This window comes from Manis javanica, chromosome 14 (genome assembly GCF_040802235.1).
Source record: "Manis javanica isolate MJ-LG chromosome 14, MJ_LKY, whole genome shotgun sequence".
NCBI classification, from domain to species: domain Eukaryota; kingdom Metazoa; phylum Chordata; class Mammalia; order Pholidota; family Manidae; genus Manis; species Manis javanica.
In genome coordinates, this window is record NC_133169.1 from 49639036 (window position 1) to 49660388 (window position 21353).

Below are 21353 nucleotides of genomic sequence, written 5' to 3' on the forward strand. Positions count from 1 at the left end.
GAACCCATCTCCATCTTCCCTTGTGTCACTTAAAATTGTTCCTGGTGCCTTTGTGCCTGTGGTTTGGCTTGTGGGATAAGCCACTTTGATTTTGAGTCTGGTTTTGAGGCACTTTAGATGTTCACTCCTTAAAACCACAGTAGAAGGACCCTCAATGACTTACTTTCTTTTCTCCAGCCACCACCGTGACAGGACCCTTCTGTCCAGCACTTGGCCACTCAGTGGGGCCCCTCAGCTCCGCAGCACTATGGTCCTGTCCTTGCAGAGCGGCACCTTGCCACGGAGCCAGGAGGAAGCCTCTTGACGGACACCTCGTAAAGGTCATGAGCACACAAAAGCAGCATTCTGATCTTGTTTGGTCACCTTTTGGGAAGGGAAACAGGTCTGTCCCCGTGCACCAGTTCCCAGAGTGTCCCTGTGTCCCAGAGTTCATACTGTTGCCTTCTCTCTCATTTTGCTTGGGAGGAGCAGGTGAGGTGATGAGCACCAGCTCCCCATCCGGACCTACGCTCGGCTGTCCCTCGGACACTGAGGAAACCAGTCATTGTCCCAGGTCAGTGAGTGGGTAGGCGAGCAGGGTGGGTCACGGGTCAGCCTTGTTTTGTCTCCGTGTGAAAAACGAATGGCTTGTTTGGCCTCTGTGTTCCCACAACTCCACAAAGGGCCAACGACCTGATGCGGGGCCACCCTGCTGTGGCCTGTTGACTCCAGGATCATGACCATCAGGCACAAGCTGGGTGTGACTTCCCATGACTGGACACCGGTCCCCTGGAGCAGAGCTGCCTGATTTGCTTTGTTTTGTTTTTCAGCTGATAACGGTCACACTCCTTTTTTTAATCTGATTTAATCCCCACAAGAGCTCAGTACAGACCACTAATAGTTACACGCGGACAGCTCTCCATTTCCACGTTGATTTCTTAGGTATTTTTAAGCAGTAAATTATCATACTAAAGGTGCTATAAAAGGTAAATATCTGGGCAGCAACGCTGAGCTGCATGGGATTCTCAGGTGCGCTCAGAGCTGCCCAGCTGTCCCGACAGAGGGCTGGATGGCCGGCCTCCTCTCCCCGCCTCTGTCCCCATGGTTCCCACTGTCACCCATGTGCTCAGTCCCACGTTATCCTCCAGTGGCTCCCCTTCCCAGCAGAAATCCAGCACAGTCTACATTCACTTTCTCCACCCACCACTCCTCTGTTCCTTTTAAAACTATATAGGTAGATAGATGGATGGATGGATAGATAGATGGATGATAGATGGATAAATAGATGCCATATGCATATGTGCATGTGTATGTTAGAAAATAGACAAGAAGTAGAAACTGGAACGCCATATTCCCTCATGCAGAGATAACCACTGTTCTACCTTACGTATCTTTCAGTTAACTTTCTGTGGACATATACACACCTATATGGCTTTTGGTTTGTTTATTTTTTGCCCACATGAGGTCATGCCGTACTTGTGTTTTATAACGTATGTTTCAGTTACCAATCTCCGACTTCCCATGTCTAAGTTTCGTCTGATACCCTGGCCTGTGGATTTCCCCAGTGTCCCCAAAGCCCTTCACTGGTGTGCCCAGCCAGGATCAAGCCACACCTTGTGTTCTGGTGTCTGCTTTCTGACATGTCCTTAATCCTCCAGTGCCCATGACACCAGCGTGTGGAAGCAGGCATGTTGTCCCGCAGGTGTGTGCCCTCTAGCTCTGCGGCCACTCCCCTTTTCCAGCATGTCCTGGATCTGGAAGGTAGGGCTCGAGGTTTAATAATTCACCTGCATCTTCTGGTTATAATACATTTGATTGATAACAGTGTCCTTCATGTGAACTCCAGTCAGAAGACATTTCATGTCTTTTTAACCCACTGTCAGCGATGCTGCAATTGCCCCCTGGGTCTGGTGCTGCCAGCGCAGTCCTTGTGGCCAGGGCTTTCTCCTCGTGACCAGGAAGCTGTCCACGTGGGCTCATTTTGGGGGCCCAGCCAGCACACCTCTCACACTGAGCCCCAGGTGATCAGCCAATGTCCCAAAGTCCTTCACTGGCCCTGTGCCATCAGAGGAGCTGCCTGGCGGCCCTGGGGTGAGGCCTGGTGGTCCCGGGGTGAGGAGGTCTGGCAGCCCCAGGGCGAGGAGGTCTGGCAGCCCCGGGGTGAGGAGGGCTGGTGGTCCCAGGGTGAGGTCTGGCAGCCCCGGGGTGAGGAGAACTGGTGGTCCCAGGGTGAGGTCTGGCAGCCCCGGGGTGAGGAGGACTGGTGGTCCCAGGGTGAGGTCTGGCGGTCCCAGGGTAAGGCCTGGCAGCCCCGGGGTGAGGAGGACTGGTGGTCCCAGGGTGAGGTCTGGCGGTCCCAGGGTGAGGAGGTCTGGCGGCCCTCAGGTAAGGCCTGGCGGCCCCGGGGTGAGGAGGTCTGGCGGTCCCGGGATGAGAAGGTCTGGCAGCCCCAGGGTGAGGAGGTCTGGCGGCCCTCAGGTAAGGCCTGGCGGTCCCAGGGTGAGGTCTGGTGGCCCCGGGGTGAGGAGGTCTGGTGGTCCCAGGGTAAGGCCTGGTGGCCCCGGGGTGAGGAGGTCTGGTGGTACCAGGGTGTGGAGGTCTGGCGGTCCCAGGGTGAGGCCTGACAGCCCCAGAGTGAGGAGGGCTGGCGGCCCCAGGGTGAGGAGGTCTGGCGGCCCCGGGGTGAGGAGGTCTGGCGGCCCCGGGGTCAGGAGGTCTGGCGGTCCCAGGGTGAGGTCTGGCAGCCCCCGGGTAAGGCCTGGTGATTCTGGGGTGAGGTCTGGCGTTCCCAGGTGAGGTCTGGTGGCCCCAGAGTAAGGCCTGGCGACCCCCGGGTTGAGGAGGTCTTGCGGCCCCAGGGTGAGGCCTAGCGGCTCCGGGGTGAGGCCTGGTGACCCCAGGGTGAAGCCTAGCGGTCCTGGGATGAGGCCTGGTGGCCACGAGGTAAATTTTGGTAACACCAGGTGAAGTCTGGCTAAAGGACTGGCTCGTGCCACGTTCCTTCCCTTAGGCCACAGTGCTCAGAGGAGAGCGTGGTTTCTGTAATGCCCAAAGTCGCGGATCCCAGAAGACCACCGAGGAGCCAACACCGATGCAAAAGCAAAGAGCCTTTATTCGAGCTAGCTCGAGCTCAAGCTCCTATCTGCACCGAAGCAGCTGTGAGATGCTGGAGAAAGAGAGCAAGTTTCAAAAGCACAAAGGTTTTATAGGGGTCTAGGGGCAGTTGGTGGGGTGATGGTCGTGGCTCTGGCTGATTGGTTGGGGAGTTGGTGAGCTTTTCGCTGACTGGTGAGGGGAGGATCCGGGTCCGGATTGGCTGGGGGAGGATCCGGGTGCGCGGCTCTTTTAGTTTCATCACAGCCCAATACCACAGGACAACTTATTTTCTGGATTTCTCTTTCTTCAAGTGTTTCAAAGCATTCTTTTTGAGACTTAAATTGCCATACCTGTGGCCAGGGAAGCTCCTTAGAGCTGACTGTTTCCACTCCTTTTGACAACTTAAGTTTTGAACTTTTTTTTTTTTAATAATTTCAGGCAGAGAAGTTGCAAAATGGTCCAAAGGATTTCCGGATACATTTTTCCACCTGGATTCCCCAAATGTTCACATTTTACCACATGTGTGTCAGCCTTTTCTGAGTGCATGCAGGTACACACACATGCACACACACCTGCATATGTATACCCGTATGTGCACACATACATACATGCCAATATATAATCCCCAGTAATTTTTTTATACAAGCAACCAGATATTTTTAACATCTGTAAACTCTTGCACACATGAGGTATACACATGGACTTTATGCATAAAGTATACACAGACACGTACATACATAAATACCTGTATATCAAATGTGGGTATGTTAGTGTTTATAGTGAGCAGCATTCATAGGAGTAAATGTGTCTACATGACTTTTAGTAGCAGAAACCTACTAAAGAATGTACGTGTGTATGTGAAATGAGTGGCAGTACCATGGGGAAAATAAATCAAAATGTGTTGTTTGAAATCTGAATGTACTTCTCTCAGAAACTGACTAGTCCAGCAGGTGAAAAATGAGCAAAGATCCAGAAGATTGGAATGCCAGTTACCGAACCTGGGCTTGTGGAGAATATTATATCCAATAGGCAAACTGTTTGTGATCACACAAAGAACCTAAAGGAAAATTTATTATATGGGCCACAGAGGACACCTCACTAAGTTCCAAGGTCAATAATACACAACTCTTTTTCTGTAATAATGCAATAAAATTCTAAATAAATTTGAAAAGAGTTCACACATCTAGGGACTGAACAATACACTAGAAGCAATCTAGGTTAAAGAGGAAATCACCCAGAAGATTATGGGGCTCCTAAAAGTGCATGACCTTAAACAAACAAGCACTACATGCCAAATTTGGTAGCACCCAGATAAGGCTGAAATACCTTCATCAAATCAAGACAGATTATTTTTTTATTAAAGTATTACCATTATACAATCTCATATTGGTTTCAAGTATATATAACACAGTGGTTCAAGTTACCCATATTATTAAATCCTCACCCCCACTAGCGCAGTTGCCATCTGCCAACATAGGAAGATGTTACAGAATCATTGCCTGTATTCTCCATGCTGCACTGCCATCCCCATGACCAACTTTTAATATAACTGAGCATTTTTGTGACTCCTCCATCCCAAACCCTCCCCAATGGTAACCACCAGTTGCTTTTCAGTGTCCGTGAGTCTACGGCTGAAAACGAGCCAGATTTTTTTTAAATGAGTTCAATATTCAGCTCAGGGGATTGACAATAAAGCAAGTCCAAAGAAATAAAAAAGGGAATGCTAAAAATACAGGTGGGAACAAGAAACTTGAAAATGAAAATGAGAGAAAAAATTAGCAAAACCAGAAAATGAATAAGATAGACAAACCTCTGGCAATACCAATCAAAAAAAATATGCAAGTAACATGCAAAGTGGAAAATCACTGTAGGCATGAAAGCAAATTTATAGTATTCTAACAAACATGACAATCTAGAAGAAGCAGATAAATTTCTACAGAAATCTGAAGCACTGAAGTTGTCTCCAGTAGAATGATGATACCAAGCACATAACACAAACGATCTTAAAAATTTAATCTTAACAGTTCCTATGGGGTGGGTGTTTTCATCTCTATGGCAAAGCTGGGGAAACAGAGGCAGGAAGAGAACATGAGTTCCCACAGCAGTGTATGCAGTGACGGGGGCTCCAGGCCCAATGCTCTGGGCTACTATCTGCTCTGGATGGTCCAGAAAATGAATGGCCCAGTGACCACCAGAGAAATGGAAATTCTCATCAAAGGCCACGCCCCCAGACCCCAAACTCTCCAAGACAAATCAGTCTCATAGGTCAGCATTTGCCAAACTTTCAAGAAACAGACAAATCCCATCTTATCCAAGATTTTCAAAGCACCAGCTCAGTTGGGGAGGCTGGCATTATCTTGATTCCAAAACTGGATCAAGGCAGCTCAAGATTATATGCCCTTTTCATAGAAGTGAACTGAATCTGACGTTTGTATGCCTTTTCCAGAATGCAAGGGTGACTCAACACAGCTGTTTCAATAAATAACCTATTTTTGTTTCTTAAAAAAATGCTCAGAAAACTCTGAATAGAAAAGAGCTTCCTTTGGGAAGCAGCAGAGCTTATTCGGGGAAGAGCAGGAGAAGGTAACAAATGTCAAGTGTCCCAAAGCCACCTCCTGATGGGGGACGGAGGGGGGATGCTGTGTGTATGTGTCTGGGGTAGTGGCTCTGCCCTGTGAGAGGACTCTGAGACTCTGGCGCTGCAGCCCACGGACCATGGCGGAGCCCTGCTGAACTCAGACAGGCAGCCCAGCCCAGGCTTGATGCAGGCATCCCCTCAGCCTGCCAACACTCCCACTCTAGAAACAGCCAGCCCTGCTGGAGGCAGAGTGCACCGCTCCCCAGGGAAACCCTGCCTCCTCTGTGCAATCGGGAGGCATCCTTCTGTGGGACCAAGTCGGCTGGGCCATAATGCATCACTGGCTCACCACTTGCTAGGCCCCATTCCTTCATTCATCTTCATGCATTTTTTACAAACACCCACGGAATGGCTCCTGTGTCCCCTAAATAAGACACACAGGGCCCCTGGCTCTGGAGAACGTATTCTGTGACTGCAAATTACTCAATCCAGCCACGCTGACAGCTAAGGCCAAGGAGATGAAGCTGGGTGAAGGAGGCCCTATCCATGCTGACTTTCCCACTAAAGATAGCTCAGGTCTATCCTCTTCTCCCCAGCTCCACCCTTACCCAACTGCAAACCAGTCCTTGCACATGGGGACAGTGGCTGTAATGGCCTGAAGGGGCTCCTGGCTTCCACCCTTGTCCAGCTACTGCCCTTCTTCACCCCACCCTGGGATGAGCCTCACTGTGGCCACCTCGTCACGGCCTCCTTGGCAGCCTACGTGGGTCCCACTGACCACACGGGTGTTTCTCAAACCTGAGCTCCCACAGCCACGCTGCTCACATGCACACACCTTCCCACCAACATTCTTAAGTTTGCCAGTGTCACATTTAGGACACTCAGGCCTCCTAAAACTCCTTCTCTCCTATTTCTGCTGGTTGATTCTAAACAGTGGGAGGTCTGTAATCTAAGGTGATGCCCTGGTGATGGAACCACTGCTAGGAGATGTGGCCCCGAGGCCCCACCCAGAGCCTCTGAGATGAGGTCCTGGCAGGGGCTTGGGCACCTCTGCCGTAACCGAGCTCCCAGGGGAGGCCAAGCACACATTCACTCTGCCCTGACGGAGCCTTGCAGGGGGCAGCAGCCTGATCCTCCCACACCCCAGAGGGCAGCCCGAGGAAAGCACAGAGGGTTTGCGGCCCAGCTCTGCTGTGCCACCCAAACAAGCCGCCTGCCCTCTCTGAGCCCCTCTTGAGGAGTGGTGTCTTGGTTTCACCATTGCAGCTGTTACAAGTCACCACAAACTTAATGGTCTGAAACAACACAGCTATGCGCTCTGTAGATGGGAGTCCATGTGGGTCTCCCTGGGCTTTGGGTGAGGTGTTGGCAGGGCCCCTTCCTCCTGAAGGCTCCAGGGGAGGGTCAGCTTCTTGCCTTTCAGCTCCCACTGGCATCCCCACCCCTGGTGCCGCCCCTTCCTCTGTCAGCAATGCTGGAGGCACAACAGCTCCTTGACCCTACCACTGCCCTCATGCCTCTTGACTCTGTGCCTGCCTCTTCCACTTTTAACTTCCACATGATTGCATCTGGCTCACCTGATGACCCAAGGTAGTTTGCATCTCAAAGTCCTAACAGAGTCACACCTGTGAAGTCCCTTTGCTGGCTAAGGCCACATACTCACAGGTCCTGGGATCAGGATGTGGGCATCCCTGGGGCCCTTATTCTGCCTGCTACAAATGGGGGCAATCACCCTCCAACCCTTGCAACCAGGACTTCTCAAAGTGTGCCCCATCTTCTGGCCAACTAACATCACCTGGGGCTCTTGTTACAGAGCGTGGGGCCACCTAGGCCCCCAGCCTGAGTGCTGGTGGGCACCCTGGGGGGCTGCCTTCCCTTGAGCTCCAGGTGATTCCTCACACAGGAGCATCTGACAGCCTGGATGGTTGAGAGCTGGAGTGCAGCAGGCGCCTGGGGCACTCAGAGGGGACAGGAGGTTTATGCCATCGGACCCCACCAAGAACATGGGCCCGTCCATGGCCAGCTTTGCTCTGCATCTGGGGGCTGGAGACCCTCAAGAGGTGTCTCCCAGGCCTCCATTGGACTCTGCTGCTGGAACCAGTAGATGGTCCTCTGAACCTCCGTCGGTGCCTCCTAGACACTGGGCTCCTCATGCCAGAGAGCCAGCAGGTAGCAAGAGGGTCTCCATGCTGGCAGTGGGCCCACCCCAGGTCTGCCACCGAAGCCCATAAAACCCCTCTTGTGGGTGTCAGGGCTCCTGTAGGGGAGCAGCGGGGGGTGGCTGCATGGACTTATTGTGGGGCCCGAAGACATCTGTCCAAGTTCCAAGGGGGGACTGTCACAGGCAGTCTTTGTACCTTCGCCCACCTGCATTCGGCACAGCTGCCTGGATGGCCCTGTGTGCGTACCAGCAGTGGCCCACCCCAGCTCATTCTTTTCCGCCTCAGGAATTTTGCATGATTTGTGGCAGTCGGCTCAGCCCTTGGGCAGGAGCGCCCTGGAAACACAGGGGACATGGTTAAGTTCTCAAGTTCACTGCCCAGAAGGCAAATGCAGAGAAACTTCCAGCACATTCCCCCAGAGGGTCTGGGCCTTTACTGGCCATGGTGTTGACTATCCTGACAATGCATATTTTATGGGCTGTCCCCAGCCCCCCCAGCAACCTGGGATCCCCTCACACATCAACCACCTGCTCTCACCTCTCAGGCTCTGCTCCCAGGGGATCCCACCTGTGGCCTGCCCTTGTCCTCGGGCCAGCCCCACTTGCAGCCTTGTGATGGGGGACCCAGACCCCCACACACACATGCACACACCCCACATGCCCCATGTGTGCCACACACCTGTACCACATGCACACACACCATGTACACACAGGGGCACACGTGCACACACACTCACTCCCTGACCCCACCCAGACTCAGTGGAGAGTCAGGGCCCTGGGCTACAAGTAATAATTACATTTGACTGTTTTAGTCTGTTCAGGCTGCTCTGACAAGATGCCTCAGACTAGGCGGCTTATAAAACAGAAACCTATTTCTCACAGGTCTGGAGGCAGAAAGTCCAAGAACAGGTGCCAGTGTGGTCAGGTTCTGTCGAGAACCCTCTTCCTGGATCCCAGATGCTGTCTTCCGGCTGTGTCCTCACATGGCTGGAGTGGGAGCCCTTTGGGTAAGGGCACTGATCCCACTCATAAGGGCCCCACCCTCCTGCCCTGACCACCTCCCAAAGGCCCCACCCAGTACCATCACCTTGGGGCTGAGGGCTTCAACAGGCAGATTTGGGGGGCATGTGAACCTTCAGTCCAGAGCAGGGACCCTACCAAGGGCCCGGCTGCCAGAGGACCTTCTCTTGGAGCTTTGCCCTCACCATAAATGTGGAGTCTTCACCAGGCCCCAGAGCTGCCGGGCCATGGCTGCACTGGCTAGGGCCTGAAGTCCTGACCTCCCTGCTATTGGTGACACCGCTCGGCAGCCTGGCCAGATTCAGGCTCCTTCCTGCATTGCCTGCCCCACTGGCCCAGGAGCCAGGGCGGGCGTGCTGCGAGTCTCGCAGGCTCCAGGTGCCGAGTGCCTGCAGTGGCTGGAACCCCGGAGTGTACTTCTCCCACCCATGAGGGCCACACCATACCTGCACCCGCAAGTCCAGCTGCCTCCAGATGCCCCCCAAACCTGCATGTGGCACACAGGCCCTCAGGAAACATCCACCAAATACAGCAAGAGTGGGGGCAGTGGGGGCTGGGCTCACAGCTCTCCGCGGGGCTCAGCCTCTGTCCTGGCATGAGGGGAGGAGCCCCTGCAAGGGGAGAAGTAGGCTGGGGGGCAGGCCGAGGGGCCTCACTGGACAGTGTGCTCTTGGGCGGCCGCGCAGGGGCTGGGGAAATGAGGTGCCGATGCCAGGCCAGACGCTCCCGGGGCCCAGCCACACCCCCCGAAGCTGGGGATGGCTCGGAGCAGTCCACACTGGCCGGGAGGCTTGGCTCAGGGGGCTAGGACAACCCTGCTGCACCCTCGGCACAGAGCAGACCTTCCGTGCAGCAGGAGATGACACAGGACAGCTCAGGGAACTCGGCCATCTCCCTCGTCTTGGTACACAGTCCTGCCTCACTCACCCACCTGGGACATGAGCTGTGGCCACGGGCTTGCCCTTTATTTTCAGCTACCTGAATCCAGGCACTCACCTGCACCCAGCCTGGAAGCTTCCATGGCCCCCATGCCTGTGCTCACAGAAGGGGAGAGATGGGGGAGAGTGGCCCTGCTCCTGTGAGTGGCACTGGTCAGGGGCCCCTGCGTTTCCCGGGGGAGTGAGCTAGCTGCTCCAGGTGCTCTCCTGCAGCCCACTCCCTAGAACCCCAGCAGCCTCCGGGAGAGCACCTGGCCTCATGTGAGGGTGCGGGGTGAACTGGAGAAGATGCCTCAGCCTGAGGACTGGCCCCAGCACCTGCCCCCGCCCCCCCACCTACCTCTGTTCCCCCTGCCCGTCACCATAGCCTGGACCTGGCACTGTCCTTGGACATCACCTTCACCACGGCCCTGTCCCAAGGCTTCCATGCCCAGCCCAGCTAACCCACACTGGCCCTAATACATCTGTGTGCCCCAGGCAAGTGCCTGATCTTTCCAGGCCTCAGTTTCCCCAACTGTGCAAGCTACCGGCTAGACTTGTTTTTACTTGTCCAGTCTTCTGGAAACAGCCCTCAGGGAGTGCACAGAGCAGCACGCTACTCCATCCTTCCTCAGGGTCGACACGGGGCTAACTGCACACCCAGCTCCAGGAGGGCAACACCCAGGCCTGTGGTTCTCACTGTCCAGGTCTGCAGAAATGCCCTAAGCCAGGCACCTTGGCTCATGCACAGCAGCCCTGGGCTCCCTCAGAACCCAGAGGAGGTGTGCTCCCACCGCTGCTGAGGACTATGCCACCACGGAGGGGCTGGGGGCAGGGGGAAGTGGATTTCTATTCATATTGTTTAAGCACCTGAAAGAACCCTATGTTCACTTTTTAAAAAATGCTTCATGAGCCAATAAACTGTTTTTGCTTAAGCTAGTTAGGTTTCCTGCCACATCTTATCAGGCAGGCCCTGGCTAAAACAGGGCACAGGTATCCTGACCACTGCAATGGAGCAAACCTGGAAAGTTTTGATGTCCAGGTGGCACCACTGAGGAGGGTTGCAGGATGATGTTCAGGCCCCAACATCATTCTAAGAGTGAACTAGCACACAGTTATTCTCCAGGCGCCCCAGGGTCTTCAGAGTGGTGATCCACCCTCCCGGGGGGAGCAATTCCTGGGCCCTCCCCACAGAGGGCACGGAGCAGTGGGAAGGGTAGGGGGTTGTGTGCAGTCTTCCCTGTCCCCCTGAAGCCCACCTGTGCCCACAGGACTCAGGACACACACCACAGCTGAGTGGCCACTACAGGAGAGCCCAGAGGAGCGGCCAGGGTCAGCCTTCAAGAAAGGGGGTGAACTAGGTCCTAGGGCTCCAGGGCTTTCCCAGGTGAGGGAGACGGTAGGGTGCAGAGTTCGGCAGCAGCCACGCTGTGGGGGACAGCGTGCGATGCTCCTAGTGGGTTCCAGCTACATGGGTGGGAGGCGAGCTGCAGCGGAGGGCCCGGAACGCAGGCCTGGACGCTTGGCCTTGACCCAGAGGACGGTGGGCAGAGCCACGCTGGGTGTGCGAAGCCCCAGGAGCGGAAAAGGGACTGAGCCGCGCAGCGGGGTTGCCCACGGCCCCACCCCGCGCCCGCCCGCGCTCCTCCGTGAGGCCGCGAGGGGGCGCCGCGCCGCGCCGCTCCGGGAACGACCGCCAGCGCACGGCGGGCTGCGCCTGGGAGCCGCGCCGGCGAAAGGGCGACGGGCGGCGGGCAGCGTCCCAGGTCGGCGGTCCCGCGGCTCGCAGCCGGCGCGGCGGGGGCTGCCCATGGGCCGGGCCCGGGGTCCGGGCGCGCCGGGAGCCGGTGAGTCGGGGCGCGGCCGTGCGGGACGAGGGCGCTGCGGCCAAGGGCGCGAGGCTGCGGGCTCTGGGGAGGGGCTGCGGGCTGCGGTGGCGGGGCGCGGGTGCGGGGCAGGCGCGCCGCGGAGGTGCGAACGGCGAGCCAGCGGGGACGGCGGACGTCCGGGCAGCTGCGCGGGGACGCTTGGGCCTGACCCCAGGCACAGGTGAGCGCGCGGGTGGGCGTGTGCGCGGCCGGCGGGCACGGGAGGCGCGGCCGCCGGGTGAGCTGCGGGGCAGGTGGACGCGGGAGGAGGCTGCGGGGTGGGTGCGCCGAGGCGGTGGCGGGGAGGAGAGCCGCGGGGGACACACCCCCGGGCGCCCGCCGCGCCCCGAGGCCGGCTGTGCAGCGCGCCCCTCGCCACCCCACTCGGGGTCTTCGGCCCAGCCGGGACCCAAGCCCCCCACCCCCGCCGCACTGGGCCTCAGCTTTCCGGTCTCTGAAATGGGAGTAGCAAGGCGGCCCCGCCGGGTGCTTGGGAAGAAGGGGAAGAGCCTTGATCCTGAGAAGAGGGTATTGTCTCTGAAGCTGGGTGGGATTGAGGAGAGGGTCAGTGAGAGCCATTGGAGAGCCTGCGGGGTCAGCCAGGGGCTCTGGGTGTGTCCCTCACGGAGTGACGGCGGGCAGGGGCCGGAGACCCCTGGTCCACTCCTCTCTGTGCTCAGGTGGGCGTCCTGGAGGGGAGAGGCGCGGGCACGCTCCTGTCCCTGCCCCATGCTCGGTGTGCGGCGGCAGGTTGGGTGGTAAGGGGCTCATCCCAGCCCCGCCCTCCGGCCCCCGGTCTCTGAGGCAGATGTTCTGAGCTTCCGGAGCTGCGTCGTGTCTTGGGGAAGTGCACCTACCCAGCAGGTGCTGTGTCCCCCATGTTAAGGTTGGTGTGCTTAGGCTTAGCGGGTGACAGGACCTGTCAAGGTCTCAGGACAGGGAAGCGGCAAAGCTGGGGTTCTAACCCCAGTGCAACTCGCTCCAAAAGCGTATTCTGGCTGCTATGCCAGGCGACCAGGGCAGGCCTGCGATTGCCCACTCCCTCGGGGAGAGAGTTCACCGGGCGCCTACTGCGAACAATCTGCTCCCCGCCCAGTAAGTGCTTACAAGCCGGTGTGGGACAGTGAAGCTGAACAAGTAATCAGAGGAAAAGCCAAAGTTCTTGCAGAGGATAAGAGGACTAGGAGGAAAATAAGGTGGGGTAGTTGGAGTGGAAGACTGTGGGGTGGGGGGTGTTAAGAGCCTCAGCCTGGTGAGGGAGGGTGTCCCAGAGCAGTGACTCTCTCAGGCTGTGATGTAAATGGAAGAGCGGAGCCAAGGTTAAGGTCTGAGGGAATGGCAGGTGCAAAGGCCCTGAGGCAAGCTGGGGTATGGGTGGGAGGAGCTGGCCAGAGCCAGTGAAGGGAGCTGGGTTTTCCTCTAAGCACAGTGGGCAGCCCCCAGAGGGTTCACAGTTTAAGTATGGTAAGGATGCCCCTGAGGGAGGTGGGGAGGATGGGGGCAGGAGAGGGAGTGAGGAGGAGGTGGCTGGAGTCTGCCAGGGATTTTTGAGCACTCGGGGTCTCCTTCGAGGGACCAGCTGTGGTGGACAGGGAGCCTGGGTTGGGCTCAAGCACTGCCCTGTGTCCTGCAGCCTCCTGGTACCTGGCTGCCAATCTCCCACTTCCTGTGCCCAGCAGCAAGGAGGTGCCTGTGGGGAGTTCACAGAAACAGGCAGCATGCCACTGGGTGGTTGGGCTGGGTGTTCAGTGAGTTTTTCATCCTTTTGACATGTCCCCATAAGTCTTTGAGCATTGTCCAGCTCTCACCTGTACTTTGACCCAGACCTAGAGTCAACCTTTTCTCCAAGAAGCCTTGGCACCTTTTAGCCAGGAGTGGGTTTTAGAAACCAGTACTGGCCATTAGATGTGCTCATTGCCACTTGGCATCATTGCTTCTAGGCCTTCTCAGTGGACTGAGTCAAGAAATCTGTTTTTTAAACTAAATATTTATATTATCATCTCCCTTCTCCAACAGTAAGAACTGGTCCCCCCAAAACAACAATATAAGTAGACATTTGCTTGATCCTATAATACACCCAAAATAGTTTCAGAACCACTACATTCAAACCACTGCCAATCAAAACTTACTAGTTCAAGTTCAGGGTTTCTTTGGGAGGCAGTCAGCATGGTGTGAGTGTGTTACCAATTTGATGAAGCATACTGAAGCACACTGTTAGCTTCATCTGTTTCTGTTTGCACATGATTTGGGTTTTTTGGGTTTTTTTAGTTTTTATGATATAATTTTATTTTTGAACCTGTGAAACATTTAATGGTTCAAAGGTGAAAACTATTAAAAAGCTGCACTGAGAAGTCTCAACCCCATCCCTGTGTCTTCCTCCTTGTTCTCACACCAGGGGTACCCATTTGAAATCATTTCTGGTTTATCCTTCCTGCGTTTCTTTTGCACAATCCCCTTTATGCATTATCACAAAGTTAGCACACACAGCTCTTTTGCCCTTGCTTATCTCAATTAAAAATATCTCTTGCCAGTCCAAGGAAATTTTCCTCATTCTTTTGTACAGCTACATAGTACTCCAGTGAGTGGCTGTATTATGGTTTATTCACCTAGTGTCCTATGGATGGGCCTTTGTTATTAAACACAAGGGAGTAATGGATAACCTCGCATATATGTTATTTGTATTTGTTGAGGTGTATTTTTAAATCTAAGAAGTAGGAGTGAACACATATTTATTTTGTTGGCTATTCCCAAATTCCCCTCTCCCAGATTTTGCACACCCATCAGCCATGTCTGATAGTGTCTGTTTGCCCTACAGCCTCGCTGCTCTGAGAGCTGGGCAAAAATACTTTGGTGCATATCAATTCATGTTTCTATTAATATGAATGAAATGGGACATCTTTTCATATGTTCATGAGTCATTTGATTATCTTCTGTGAATTGCCTGTCCATATATCATGCCCATTTCCTATAGGTTTTGGATTTTTTTCTTGGATTTAAGTTTGTTTAAAACACCTATTAGGAAGATTAATGGTTTATCTTTGTTATATTGCAGATATTTCTCCCAGTTTTTTAAAATTTTGTCTATGATGCATTTTGATATTAAAAGCTTTCCATTTCTATGTGGTTGATGTAATCATTCTTTTCTTTTATAGCATCTAGATTTTTGAATCCTAGTTGGAAAGGTTTTTCTCACACCCAGTTATAGTGGAATTTACCCATGTTTTCTAGGATTTGTTTGGTTTTACACTCAGTTAAAGGATCTTAATCTTTTCCCAAATTTCTATCCCTCTATCCAACATGCTTTACTTAAGAGGCCATCTTTTCTCTAGTGATCTAAAAAGCACCTATATTATATACTAGACATCTAAATGCAGCTGGACCTATTTCTGGGCTTTTGAGTCTGTCTTATAGTTCTGTCTCTTCATGTGTCTCTTCATGTTTGTTATATCATAAACACAGTGGGAATTATAAAAATATTGTGTGTGTGTGTGTGTGTGTGTGTGTGTGTGTGTGTGTGCGTGTGAAGGGCCATGAAGACTTTATCCACAACTATTGCCATAGAGGAGCAAGACTGAACTCAACTCCCATTATTGTGCTTGGATATCTGGATACCTGGAAGGGCTAATCCTCCTGCTACTGCTTGTCATTCCAGAGGATTCCTAGCTATTCCAGCATGTTGCTGGTATCTTTTGTTGGGATCATATTATATTTACATATTAGCTTCAGGATAATTGACATCATTATGAAGCTGAGTCATCTTTCCCAAAACCAGGAGTGTCTATGTGTTCAAGACTACTTTCAGGAGCATTTTGAAGTTTTCCTCACATTTCTTGTTAAGTTTATTCATGAGCACTTTACCTTGTTTGTTGCTATTATAATTGTTTTTTCTTCTATTATATCTTATAACTAGTTTTTGTTTGTGTGTTTGTTGTTTTATACCTATCTGCCTCACTAAATCTATTTTGTTTTATCACTTGATTCTTTTAGATAGTTCAGGTATTCTGTCATCTGCAAAATGAAATAGTTTTATTTCTTCCTGATTTTTAGGATCTAGTTGCTTTTTATTATCTAATTAAGTTGGGCAAATACCTCCAATTCAATATTAAATATTGGATATTATTGCTATCCTTACCTTGCTCCTGACCTTACCAAAAATGCCTCTAGTTCTTCTCCCACTAAGAAAGACACTAACTTTAGGATGGGGAGATACACACACACACACACACACACGGATGCACACACACATATACATATAGTTAAGGGAGTATCCACTAATTTCTATTTTATTGGGCAGTTTTTTAAAATTAGGAATGAGTATTGAGTTTTGTTGAAGACATAGAGGGAGATAATTATATGTTATTTCTCCTTAGTTTTCTAATAAGATGATTCATATTAATGGATTTCTTAATATCAGGTCCAAAATGAGGGTGAGGCAATCAATGAGGCTTATTAATGTGAACATTAAGCCATCCTTGCATTCCTGAAATAGAAACCACCTGGGCATTATATACATTTTAATATGGTTGTATTAGCTATCTACTGCTGTGTAACAAGTTACCATAAACAGAGTGGCTTAAAACAACACACAGTGGGTCCCAAGTCTGGGAATGGCTTAGCTGGGTCCTTGCTGGTGTTTGTAGGACTGGGTCCTCCTCTAGAGCCTCGGCTTGGAACAGGTTCCCTTTCCACTCAGTGGTTATTGGCAGCACTCAGTGCTCTGTGGTTGTAGGAATGAGATCTGAAGTGTTTTGCTGGTGGCTGGTTGGAATCTGCCCTCAGCTTCTGGAGGCCACCTGAAGTTCCTAGGAACCACCTGTAGTTTCTTGCCATGTGGGCTTCCTCAACATGGACTTTTGCTCCATCAGGCCAGCAAAGAGCGTCCAGAGTAAATCTGCTGCATGGAGTCTCATGTAACAGAATCATGGGAGTAACAGCCCACCACTGTTGCCATGCTCTTCTGACAGAGGAAAGTCAAGGGTTCCATACACACTCAAGGGAATGGATATCAGGAGAAAGGGATCATTAGTGCCCTAGAGTCTGTCCACCAAACTGGTGTTGTATTCTGTTTGCTAATATTTATTTTTGCTAAATTTTCCCCAGCCAGCCCTTGGTTTGAAAAAGTTTAGCTTCCGATGGATTTTTCAAGAAGGCTCATGACTACAGCTTTCCCTGATTTCTTTCATGTTGAAATTGTATACCCTTAATATCTGAAGGATAGCTTGGCTGGTTATAAAATACTAACTCACGCTTTCTTTCCTTGAATGTGTTAAAATGTTGTGCTGGGTTGCATTGCTTATGTGTTGTCATGAAGTCTGATACAAACATGTGTTTCTTCCCTTTATGAGGGACTTCATTAATTTTCCTGGAGCTCAAAAGGACCTTTTTTTTTCTTTACCTTTAAGGTCTAATCATTTTACTAGGAAGTATCTGGGAATTAACTATTCAGTATCAATTTTCTCAGGTACATGGGTGACCCTTTGAATATGCAGACTCAAGTCTTATTTCCAGAAAGTATTTTTGGATAATAATTTTAAATGCTTTCCTCCCAATATTATGTCTATATGCTAGATCTTTTTTGCCCACCTTATAAGTCTATCACTTTCTCTGTGATACTCTTTAGTATTGTCTTTATTTCATTTTGTTTTGCAGTTTTCATTCATTTCCTCAATGAGCACTATGCAACTTTCAGTCAAGTTTATTTTCCCTGAGCAGGCTTCTAACTTAGTGTTCATCTCTGAAATGATTTTGTCTTTTTCATGTTCTTTCTTGAGTTTAAACAACTCCAGTTTCATGTTATCTGTGGGTTTTTGGGTTGTTTTTTTGCGTGTGTCTGTTTCTGTTCTGAGTTTTCAAGTTTGTACTTGAGGTGTTTTTTCTCATGTCTCAGAATGCTTTCTTCAGGCAATGCAAATTGGGCTGGTGTGTTACTTTGTTCCTCTGTACAGTGGTTTTGAGAATAACTCAGCCTCATATTGGCTTTATGTGGATACAGTCTGTTATCTTCTGTTATCTAAGGCACATCTTTATGTTTGTGGGGACTGGTAATACTAGACAAATGCAGGCAGGAGTTGGGGATGTGGGTAACGTCAGGTTTCTTAGTTCAAGAGTGCCCTCTTCTGTTAGTTGAGAGAAGTGCAGCCTCCTTACTTGGAGGCTCTTTGCAATGGTTGTGTGTCTTCTAAGTTTAAATTCACTTTGCTACTATGAATCCTGGGATTCAGGCTACTTCTTATTCATTTACCACCATCCCTCTAACGGCCTCCACTTCTGAGCCGTGTGCCCCAGAAGCCAAGCCTTTCTGAGCCAGCCGCCCCTGGCCCGCATGCTTTGCAGCCCTTTCAATTCCCAGGCGTCCTGTGCTCCGGCTCCCCTGGTCTCAGACCTGCTCTCAGAATTTCCTCACGCGGGTGAGACTTTCTCCTTCCCGTGCTAGTTTGTCCAGGTTCTTGGCTCCACCTGCCCGCCCCTTGTCCCCGGGCTCTGCTGACCCTGCTGTGCCGGGGCAGTGGGGAAGGCCCTGTTGTCTCCTTCAGTTTCAGGCACGCAGCAGCCTGGGTCCCGGCCGTGCTCCGGGCCTGGTCTGGGTGGTTTCACTTGCTTTCAGTCGAGCTCTCTGGGGAGGTTTGCATTAAGGCGGCAGCCGTCATCTCTTGGGACCTGGCCATGTCCCCAAACGTTGTAACTGGAAAGCCCCATACAGACTGGTTTGCTCTTCGCCGAAACCCACCACTCGTTAACATCCCGCAGCGGGTGCTTCTCTTCTGCTGAAGCATCTAGGAGTCAGTTGCCAGAATCATGCCCTCCCCCCTAATAACCAGCATCTCCCTGGATCAAGGACGTCCTGCAAAACCTCCATTCAGGTTCCACGCTCAGGAAACTCATCAACACAAAAGCATTCCTCATACACAGTCCTAGTCCACTTAGGCCAGCTGCCCCAGCCATCTCCTTTGGGCCTTACTTTTACATCAGTGAGCCAATCAGTGATCCAGCATTGCACGGGGTTGATGTGTTCATGAGAGTCTTTTTTTTTTTAGGAGAGCAAGGCAGAGGCTTTTATTTAGATATAAAGCAAAAGGACAGAGCTCCTGGCTCAGGCCAGGAGGGGACAAGCGAGTCCCCCATGAGAGTCTGAATCTCCACAGTCCCTCCACGATTTTTGTTTATCCTGACATTGTTTTGAAGGCTCATATCCATTTTCTCCCATAACCTGGAATTGTTGGGTGATTTCCTCAAAACTCAATTCAGGCTAAGTGTTTTGGGCTGAAGTTGTTTTAAAATTACAGACCGTGCCGCGCGTCCAGGAGGAGAGCCCCGCACCGCCCCCTGCCCATGCTGTGTGCTCCTGGGGTCAGGCGTCTGCCGGCCTTGAGTGGGGAGCAGGTGCTGGGAGGAGAGGCGGGGGGTCCTGGGGCTGAAGCCTCTGCCAGGGTGTCTGTGGTAACTTTGGACTCCAGCCTCAGTTTCCTTTCCCACCCTCCAGGCATCCCTCCTGGTCCCCTTGCTGTCACTGTCACTGTGCCCTCCAAGGGGGCCACGTCCTACTGTGCAGCCTCTGGGTCTGGCCCTGAGCATCCAGCTCTGCCTCTGGGACTTCCCTCTCAGCAGAGAAGCCCACCATGCCTGTTGCATGCAGGCCCCCCCACAAGATTCCTTAGGGAACCAGAGTCACCCCCAGAGTCACCCCAGGTCACTGAGGCTGGGAGCCCCAGCTTCCTCACTGGGTGGCGGCTCTGAGGCCCCCAGGATCATTCTGAGTTTCAGCCACCAAATGGGGCCTGTGTCTGGTGCAGAGTATGTGTGCTCCTTCCCTTACGTATGTCCCTCACGTTCGATGCTGATAACAAGAGCAGTTCCTTTGCCCGGCAGAGCTCCCAGGGGCCCCTGCCTGCAGAAAGGAGCCCTCTCCTGCCTGTCACGTCCACCTCCACAGATTCCTTAGAGCCTGGCTCCCCAGGCACTGCCACCAAGCACACCCCAAACTACCAAGCCATGGAAACCCGGCCAGGAAGAGTCCTAGGGTCTCACCTGTGAAAAGCCCATGATTTGGAGGGTGGTGCCTCAGTTTTATTACTTTTGAGTAAAGCTAACACAGGCTCCAGTGTTGCCAGTTAAAGGCCTTTCTCTCCTCACTAGAGATCATCCTAATTGGTGAATTCCTGCTTCCCTGCCACCGATCTCACCCAGGGCCAGGAGCACAGCCTCTTGGAATCAGGTAAATATTGCCCCTGCAGAATCAATATTTACTTGACCCATTTGTTCAGTAAATTGTTCATTTGTTTGTTTTTAAATCCAGACAGCATTCAAAAGTGCCAGAGTCTGGCTAAATAATAATTATAATAAAGTGACCACTTCTCTCTTTGATGGTTGCAGCCCCCACATGGGGCCAGCACCTGTGCATCTGTGATCTCAGGTAATTCTCACAGCAGCTTCCATCTGATTTATAAATGAGAAAAAGAAAACAGAGGTTCAGGGGCATAAGGGGACTTCATAGAGTCACTCAGCCAGCCTGGGGCTTGGAGCTCCATCTGTGCTGTTTGTAGTCTGATACGTTTAAGGGCCGGGCTATTTTTAGAGGTATGCCTGCCCTCTCCTGTCTTTGTGGGGCCTCCATTCTGCTCAGCCGCGCGTCTGTCCATCCATCTGATCACCAGGAGTCATGCTAGAAACAGTCGCCCACTTTCAGGCCTGAGCTGGGCTCAGTCAGGAGCCTCTCTGAGTGCTTACTGTTACCAGTTGCTCATAAACATTATCTCATGAGAATGGAAATGAATAAAACAAGAAACAAAATAATCAAGAAAAAAAACCCTTTGAAAAGAATAAAATTAAATTCCTGGTGAGGCTGACTAGGAGAAAACACAAGTTACCAATATCTTACACATACTAAAAGGATAACAAGGGATGTTTATGGAGAATTTTAAACAAATACATCTGGTAAAAGGGACAAATGTCATAACATAACTTACCAGAATTGACACAAGAAGAAATAGAAAACCTGAACAGTGGTATTTCTGGTAAAGAAATTGAATTTATAATGAAAAACTTGCCCAGAAAGAAAATGCTGGACCCAGGTGGCTTTCCTGGTGAATTCTATCGAACATGTGAGGAGGAGACACCCTCGCACACTCATTCCATCAGCAAACATGAGCATGTGTGAAAATGACAAATGCTGGGCATGATGGGGTTCAACAGGGACCCTTCTAATCCATGCCTGGGGGTGTAAACTGGAACAACCAGTTTGCAAAACAACCGAGAATTGTGTGGTCAAGTTGAATATTTGAAGCATATCCTTTGCAGGTCCCCAGAGAACCACGTGTGCATGTGCACGGAGGGCCCTGCTTTAGGTGGGCTCCAGAGCCCCCCGGGAATCAGCCTAAGTTGCACTGGCAGGAAACCAGAAAGAGAAATTGTGGGACATGCACATAGTGGGCCATCAAGGAGCAGACGCTTAGGAACATCATGTTAAGTGAAAAAAATCACAGGGCACTGTATACAGAATGATACTATTTTTATATAAATCTTAAAAGCAAGCAAACTATACAATATGTTGTTTCAGGACACGTTGCTGAGATGAAATTATTTTTTCTTCTAATATCTAGTGTCTTAGCAACTTTCAAATGTTATTATTATTTCAAATGTATTATCAACTGCAGTCACCATGCTGCACGTTCCAACCCCAGGACTTGTTTACTATATAGCTGGAACTTTGTCCTTTTTGACCCCCTTCACCCATTTCA

At 51.6% G+C, this 21353-nt stretch overlaps 2 protein-coding genes across 11 annotated transcripts in view; both read left to right on the forward strand.

The window, feature by feature from the left end:
* The window catches only part of MAPK9 (mitogen-activated protein kinase 9), a 55362-nt gene extending 50903 nt beyond the window's left edge, over positions 1–4459 (forward strand). For 5 of the 8 annotated variants that reach the window (XM_037001992.2, XM_037001993.2, XM_037001988.2 and 2 more), the window contains 5 exons: positions 178–553; positions 1638–1740; positions 1863–2000; positions 2990–3179; positions 3514–4459. The gene's annotated coding sequence lies outside the window, so the exon portion shown is untranslated. Of the gene's footprint in view, positions 1–177; positions 554–1637; positions 1741–1862; positions 2001–2364; positions 2458–2989; positions 3180–3513 lie in introns of all 8 variants that reach the window. The other 3 variants (XM_037001989.2, XM_073222119.1, XM_037001990.2) reach the window with 3 other exon arrangements.
* Positions 4460–11448: 6989 nt separating this feature from the next.
* Positions 11449–21353, forward strand: part of RASGEF1C (RasGEF domain family member 1C) — an 85120-nt gene continuing 75215 nt past the window's right edge. For 2 of the 3 annotated variants that reach the window (XM_037002129.2, XM_073221553.1), the window contains exons 1-2: positions 11486–11598; positions 19753–19831. The gene's annotated coding sequence lies outside the window, so the exon portion shown is untranslated. Of the gene's footprint in view, positions 11599–19752; positions 19832–21353 lie in introns of all 3 variants that reach the window. The other variant, XM_037002130.2, reaches the window with a different exon arrangement.